Source organism: Hemitrygon akajei, chromosome 31, assembly GCF_048418815.1.
Source record: "Hemitrygon akajei chromosome 31, sHemAka1.3, whole genome shotgun sequence".
Lineage (NCBI taxonomy): Eukaryota > Metazoa > Chordata > Chondrichthyes > Myliobatiformes > Dasyatidae > Hemitrygon > Hemitrygon akajei.
This window is the reverse complement of record NC_133154.1, coordinates 18,483,756-18,492,136: the sequence shown is the minus strand read 5'-3', so window position 1 is coordinate 18,492,136 and position 8,381 is coordinate 18,483,756. Positions and strand designations below refer to the sequence as shown.

At 42.7% G+C, this 8,381-nt stretch overlaps 1 non-coding gene across 1 annotated transcript; it reads right to left on the bottom strand.

Moving 5' to 3' along the window:
- Nucleotides 1–1,150: 1,150 nt before the first annotated feature.
- Nucleotides 1,151–1,223, bottom strand: trnar-ccu (transfer RNA arginine (anticodon CCU)). Its single transcript has one exon. It is a non-coding gene; the product is annotated as a tRNA-Arg (tRNA).
- Nucleotides 1,224–8,381: the final 7,158 nt, after the last annotated feature.

The window sequence follows — 8,381 nt, the reverse complement described above, 5'->3', positions numbered from 1 at the left end:
ACCATCAATAACTCTCGGAGATGTGAGTTAAGGTAGGCTTTTATTGGCTGGAAGAAAGCACCGTCAGCAGCAAGCGACCACCACACAACATCCTGGAGACTGAGGGAGGAGCAGTGCCTCCAATCGCCTTTATACCGGGGTCTGTGGGAGGAGCCACAGGAGCAGTCAGCAGGGGGGGCGTTTCCAGACAGGTATATGTAGTTTGGCTCCATGGCACTGGGTGGCGATGTCATGGTACCACTAGAGCATGAACCTAGTGCACTGAAAGCACCCGGTCACTTTGCCCACCACCGCTCTCAGGTTGGAGAAACAACACCTCAGATCCCGTCCAGGTAGACTCCAACCTGATAGCATGAGCAATGATTTCTCCAACTTCCAGTAACTTTATCTATCCCCAATCCCTTCCCTCTTCTTCAGTCCCCCACTCTGGCCTCCTACCTCTTTACCTCACCTGCCTATCATCCCACTCAGGTGCCCCTCCTCCTTCCCTTACTCTCCTCTCCTATCAGATTCCTTCTTCTCCGGCCCTTTCTGTTTTCCACCTATCAGGTCACAGCTTCTTATATCACCCACCTGGCTTCACCTATCACCTTCTAGGTGTCCTCCACCCTTTCTTTCCAGACTCCTCCCCCTTCCTTTTCAGTCCCAATGAAGGGCCTTGACCCAAAACATCGACCGCTTATTCATTTCCATAGCTGCTGCCTGACCTGCCGAGTTCCTCCAGCGTTTGTGTGTGTTGCTCTGGATTTCCAGAACCGCTTGTGCTTATCAATGTTAATCCTGTTTATCCCTCAGGTCTCTTTAAAGTCTCCTAAAGCCCCTGTCACTTAGTCTCATTTTATTTCACTTTATTTAGTGATCCCTTCTGGCCCTTTGAGATGCGCCCATTCCCCTCCCCCCCCCCCCCCCCCCCCGACAACCTCAGTTAACCCTAACCTAACCACAGGACAATTTACAAAGACCAGTTAACCTACCCGGGGTGTCTCTGGGCTGTGGGAGGAGACCTGGGCACATGGAGAAACCCCATGCATTCCACCAGGTGGGCATACCTTACCGGGGGGGGGGGGGGGGGGCAGGGTGGCGCAAGAATTGAACTCTGAACTCCAAAATGCCCGGAGCTGTCTGTGTACTGTAGTGCCCAAAAATCTATCACCCCAGATGGGACTCGAACCCACAATCCCTGGCTTAGGAGGCCAGTGCCTTATCCATTAGGCCACTGGGGCCATGTATTCAAGTCAGAATTTGAATCCCAAAGTGCATCACCTCACATTTCTGTGTGGTGTAAATTCCATCTGCCACCAATTCTGGATAATTTTTTATAATTATATATTTTTTTTTTGCTCAGCATGACAAAACTTCCAATTTCCAGATACATTTACATTTACATTTCTTCCTCTCACAGTTATCAGCTATCATAACACTTCCATCAAAATATAGACATCACCTCCTCATCCTATACAAAAGCCCTTATTAGTATATCAGACAGGTTTACATCTACATACTGCAGAAAAGGTTGCCATGTTTTACGAAAACTATTTGTTTTTGAGAGTACCATACATGTCAAGAAGTCCAAAGGAATGTATTCCATGATTAATTTACACCAACCAAAAAGTCCAGGGGCCTTATCGCATATCCAACAAAGTAATATGTTCTTCCTCGTGCAAATAGTCAGGATGTTAAAAAGTTTTTTCTGATGTGCATTAATAATACGACTGCTGGGTCAGCCTCAGAGAAAAGACACTGGGTCCATTTCAAGCTCCATCTTCAGAATCTTTTCCATTTCACCCAAAATATCACTCCAGTATGCCTGAAGTTTGGGACAAGTCCAAAAACCGTGGGTGAAAGTTCCAGTATTTACTTTACATTTAGGACACATTAGAGAAACCCCCGTCTTAAATTTCGAGAGACGATCTGGAGTCAGGTGGACTCTATGCAGAATTTTGAGTTGCAATGCTTTAGTTCTATTACAAACTGAAATCTTCTTTGCATTATCACAGATGTCTTCCCATGTTTCAGCTGTAATTTCCACTCCCAGCTCTTCCTCCCAGACCCTTCCCAGCTGCTCAGCCTCTCCACAAGAACATTCCCTCAGGATGCTGTAAAAAGAACTAATGTAGACTTCACCCTTAGAACAAAACACCCTCTTTTCTATGTCAGAACTATAGAAATCAGTTAACAATGATGCTTTTTTCTGTATATAATCTCTTATCTGAAAGAAACGAAAAATATCCTTGCTGGGTATGTTAAATTTCTGTACTACTTGACTAAAAGACATCATCGTTCCTTCATCAAACAAATCTCCTAGATGGAAAATACCCTTAGAAATCCAAAGTTTAAATCCAGAATCCATTATGCCAGGCTGAAAATCTGGGCTGCCGGTTATTGGAGTGAAGGGTGATATTTTCGCTGCGTTGCCCTCGATTTGTCGCACCGCCCTCCAAGCCCTGACTGTATTAATTGTTATTGGATTGCGACAATATTCCTTAGCTACTTTCCTCTTACTGAGTAAAATCAAATTAATTAGAGGGCATTTTGCTTGTGAGGCTTCAATGTCTAGCCAAATTGAGGAGGGGTCCCTACAAACCCAGTCAACCACATAAGATAAAAAGGAACTTAACTGATATTTTTTGATGTCTGGAAAATCCAGACCCCTGGACTACTGGGAAGCTGCAACTTAGGCACTTTAATACAAGGTCTTTTTTTTTGTTCCAGATGAAAGAAACAAACCAGCCATTTATTTTTTAAGTGTTTGTTGGGTGAAAATGAATGGAATCATTCGTATTGGGTAGAGCAGACGAGGAAACATTTTCATTTTGAGCAAGGATATTCGGCCAAGCCTAGAAATGGGAAGAGTGCTCCATCGCTCAAGATCCTGTTTGATTTTGTCAAATAACTGTGTAAAGTTAGCTTTGAACAATTGATCAAATGTAGGTGTGATAAATATGGCTAGGTAAACAAAACCTGTCTGCGACCATTTAAAGGGGAAAACACCCTGAGCGTCAGGTACCTGCTGCAGATTCCCCAGAGGCATAGCCTCTGATTTAGTAAAGTTGATTTTATAACCTGAAAAGGCGCTAAATGAATTGATGCACTGATAAGGTGCAGGGTTTGATAAGAAAATTAGAACATCATCTGCAGACAATGCAATTTTATGTGACTTTAGTCCTATGTCTGGAGCAGATATTTTGGGGTCTCACCGAATAGCCTCAACCAATGGCTCGATCAATAGTGTGGAAAGTAGTGGTGATAAAATACTAAATCAGAATACTAAAATTATCTGACCTAATACCATTACTGAGAATCACAGCCAAAGGGTCATTATAAAGAACATTCACCCACTTAATAAAAGTATTGCCCAAACCAAATTGTTTTAAAGTGGAAAAAGATACGGCCATTTGACACGATCAAAGGCCTTTTCTGCATCTAAGGAAACCAGCAAGTCGTCCACTGCCTGTTGCTGACATGCCTGAATCACATTAAGTAATCTTCTGATATTGTTAGATGATCCACGGCCTTTTACAATGATCCTCCACTTGATCCTCTGTTATGATAAAAGTTTCTAATCACAATGCTAAGGTTTTAGATAAGATTTTAAAGTCAACATTTAACAATGAAATAGGCCTGTAGGAGGCACAATCTTCAGGGCTCTTTCCTTTCTTAAGAATTAGGGAGATATTAGCTTCTCTCAATGATGATGGGAGGAGACCACATTTAAATGCATGATTGAACATGTTTAGCATAGGCTCTGATAATAACCCTGTGAACTCTTTATAGAATTCACTAGTGAGTCCATCAAGACCAGGGGCCTTCCCACTTTGGAGCTGTCTCACAGCTTCCTGTATCTCATGTATAGATAACGGAGCATTGAGGAGGGACTCCTGTTCAGAAGAGATGCCTAGGAGATCTGAATTCCTGTAGAAGGACTCCATCCTAGATTGTCCATCATTACATTGCTCAGATTGATACAGTTTAGAATAAAAATTCTTAAACACAACATTAATCATTTTAGAATTACTAGTGAGGGCTCCTGTCTCCTCCCTAATTGAAGCAATAGTCTGAGAGGCATTTTTCTTTCTAGCAAAATAAGCCAAATAGCTACCTGGCTTTTCACCATGTTCAAACAATCATTGTTTAGCAAATGTCAATTTTCTTTTGGCTGCTTGTGTAAGTAAACAGTTTAGTGTACAGCGTAGGGCTGTGATATTCTGTAACCTGGCTGCAGAAGGCTTATTAATATGATCCTTTTCAGCTGCCGCAAGCCTTGCTTCCACTAGGCGCTGCTGTTCCGCAGCTTGTCGCTTCTTACTAGCAGAGTAGGAGATAATGTATCCTCTTGCATAGGCCTTAGTGGTTTCCCAGAGCATCGATGGACCACTAGCTGATTTGGAATTAATAGGATAGTTTTGAATTCGAGAGTAAAGTATTCTATAAATGTATTTTTTTTTAGAATAAAATGATTCAGCCTCCAATGTCTAAATCGTGCTGAATTATTTTGGGGCTTAATATTTAAATATACTGCCGCATGGTCCAAAATAGCGATATTTCCAATTGTGCAGGATACAACTAAATCTAGGAGTGTTTTGGGGCTTAGAAAAAAGTCTATTCTGCTGTAACACTTGTGTGGATTAGAAAAAAATGTGAAGTCTTTGTCTGAGGGATGTAACAACCTCCAGATATCCACAAGTCCTAGTTCTACATATAAGCCCATGATTTGTTTGGACTGTGAGGAGAGCAATGGGGGACCACTAGGCACTCTTGTCCATCAATTGGCCCATGAGACAATTGAAATCCCCACCTACAATAATGTTTTATATTGAAAAGCTTGTAAGTTTGGAAAAAGCATCTATTAGGAATTTGAGAGGATGAGCTGGAGGGCAGTAAACATTGAGAATACCATATTCCTCTCCATATATTGAAGCTTTAACAATCACAAATCTCCCATACTTATCCTTAATGCAGTCTAATAACATAAAAGGTACATTCTTCCTAATTAAAATGGCCACCCCCTACTCCTGGTTTTAAAAAAAATGAAAAATAGACTTGATCAAATCCACTCTGTTGCAGTTTTAGATTTTCTTTATCATTTAAATGTGTCTCCTGCAATAAGGCTATATCCACCCTTTCCTTTCTCAGGTTTAGTGGGATTTTCTTTCTCTTGATTGGTGAATGACTCCCCTTAATGTTCCAAGTGCACAATTTTAATGTATTACTGGTCATAACCCTTTATAACAATCATGTGACTCCAGAGGAGAAGAAACCCGACTTAAAATCAGCTGAGCAGCAATAAGTAAATTTTTAAAAACCACACACAATAAAAAAGCGCCAACAACGCTGAACGAGGGGACCTTCCCCACTCTTAAAGGGGATATCCAAACCTTCTAGCACCCCATATTCTGCCCCACTGCCAATATGGCATTTAACATAGTCAAAAATGAAAAGAGGGCATAATTTATCAATCCATCGATTTGCTACCATCATGTTTAAACTCCTTCAGGTTGGAGCAGCACTGCTAATTTAAACAAATAACGAAACTGTATTAATCAATACAAGCACGTTACCCATCCTGTAAGATATCTTGCTGTTGAGTAATGAGAAGGTAAAATAAACCGACCATCGAGCATGTTATCGTCCATAACTAGGGCTACACAATATACTGTATACGTTCTTTAGCCCAACGTGTCCACAAAAGTTTTAGCTTTGTCAGGAGAATCAAATATCTTGGTGGTCCTGTTGTAGGTGATTTTCAGCGTAAAGTACTGGATTCTGGATTCTCTCAGCCGTTACTTCACCTGGTCAAATTCCTTGCTCTTCCCACTAACGGCTGTTGAAAAATCTTGAAAAAGCGTAAGCCTGGATCCCTGGGATCCAGGCCTGGGTATCAGTCCTGCGGCATCTCGAAGCCTCCATCAGTCGACTGTACTTCCTTAGAAGGTTGGCGTCATTCAATGTCTGCAGTGAGATGCTGAAGATGTTCTATAGGTCAGTTGTTGAGAGCGCCCTCTTCTTTGTGGTGGCGTGTTGGGGAGGAAGCATTAAGAAGAAGGACGCCTCACGTCTTAATAAGCTGATAAGGAAGGCGGGCTCTGTCGTGGGCAAAGTACTGGAGAGTTTAACATCGGTAGCTGAGCGAAGGGCGCTGAGTAGGCTACGGTCAATTATGGAAAACCCTGAACATCCTCTACATAGCACCATCCAGAGACAGAGAAGCAGTTTCAGCGACAGGTTACTGTCGATGCAATGCTCCTCAGACAGGATGAAGAGGTCAATACTCCCCAATGCCATTAGGCTTTACAATTCAACTGCCAGGACTTAAGAACTTTTTTAAAGCTATTATTAATGCTTTTTGAGTTAGTGATTTAGATGCATATCATATTATTACTGAGTTAAGTATTGTATGTAATGAGTTTTTGCTACAACAAGTGTATGGGACATTGGAAAAAATGTTGAATTTCCCCATGGGGATGAATAAAGTATCTATCTATCTATCTATCTATCTATCTTTGCTTATCACTGAAATTATGGAACCGCACGAGGACAGGTTGAAGGCATTGGCCTGGGCCCAGTTTTGGAGCCAGCGTATGGTGAGCTCTTTCCACTTTAATGCATTCAGCCTTGGTTTCCAAATCAAGGAAATTGAGCAGCCAGCCCTCAAAAATCTTCGCTGGTTGGCTGCCTTCTATACCCTCAGGTAGACCGATGATCCGTATGTTCTTCCTCCTACCTCTATTCTCAAGAGCATCGATATGGTCAGACAGGCTTTGAACTTGCTTTTCTAGCGCCTGGATGTGGCTTTGGGCCAGATCAGCTACAGTCTCTACCGTGAAGACTCAGCTCTCGGCCTCGGTCATTCTTGTATCAAGATTTTTAAGCTCCAATGTGTGGTTCTGGAGTGTTGGAGAGAGTGGACCCAGCTTCTCGTCCATCATTTTAGATATGTTCTCCATAACTTCCTGAATTAGTTGACGAAAATCAGGGTCCAGCAGCAGCGAGCTCCTCAGCCCCGGGCAAGCCCTCTGTGCAGCCCAACTTGGTCGTCTTTTTAGTACCTTCCGACGACACGGTGTTGAAGCAACTCAAAAAATACTCATCAATGATCATGTTGTTAAATCCATTTAAGAAAAGTTGAAACGGATAGGAAAGCGAAATTTTGGTTTTGGTCTCCAAATTTGAGAAAGGACATTCTTGCTATTGAGGGAGTGCAGCGTAGGTTCACGAGGTTAATTCCCGGAACTGTTGTATGTTGAAAGATTGGAGCAACTGGGCTTGTATACACTGGAATTTAGAAGGATAAGAAGGGATCTGATTGAAACATATAAGATTATTAAGGGATTGAACACGCTAGAGGCAGGAAACATGTTCCTGATGTTGGGGGAGTCCAGAACCAGAGGCCACAATTTAAGAATAAGGGGTAGGCCATTTAGAACGGAGTTCAGGAAAAACTTTTTCACCCAGAAGGTTGTGGATCTGTGGAATCCACAAAAGGCAGTGGAGGCCAATTCTCTGGATGCTTTCAAGAAAGAGTTAGATAGAGCTCTTAAAGATAGCGGAGTCAAGGGATATGGGGATAAGGCAGGAACGGGGTACTGATTGTAGATGATCAGCCATGATCACATTGAATGACGGTACTGTCTCGAAGGTCCTGCACCTATTGTCTATTGAAATTATCAGTGTTGTGGTGCTGAGCTCAGCAAAGCAGACCTTTCACTGCGCCGCCATCTTGTAACTCCCAATTCTGGACAATTTTAACTGCTTTCTATCCCACTGGACCCAGACAACCTCCTTTGTCATCGATGGCTCTACCGATTTTCGTGACATCTGTAAACTTACTACATTCTGGTTAAATCCGTACAACAAAGGCCCCAGCACCGACCCCTTTAGTGCATTACTTAATTTCCAGTCAAACACCCATCCACCATTACCTCTCCCTCCCATCATCCAGGTTGTATCATCCGCAAACCCATTCAGCTTTTCGGTCCATGGTCTTGGGCTGCGATGTCTTCGTCAAATGGTACCAAACTATGCCTGGGTGGGCAGGTTACTGGTGAGTACGTAAATGCCGTTTGATTGCACCATTATCAACACCTTCCATTGTGTTCCAGATGATTGAGGGTTGGGCATTAATTAGATGGAAAGCAGTTGTCCTACTCTGGCCAAACAGACTGGCGACATTCCATAACATCAGGTAGACAGCAGTGTTTTAACTACCTGGACGCCACTTATCTTATGTATTGTGAATAGAACATAGCTGGGCAATTTCAGGGTGGTAATGGTGGGACTCTACTGGAACGGCTTGACTGGAGAGTGGTCGCTTGTGAAGCTGAAGTCCTCAGTGCTGGCACCCTTGCCATGTCCAGGGCTGGGACGTTTCTTAATACCACATG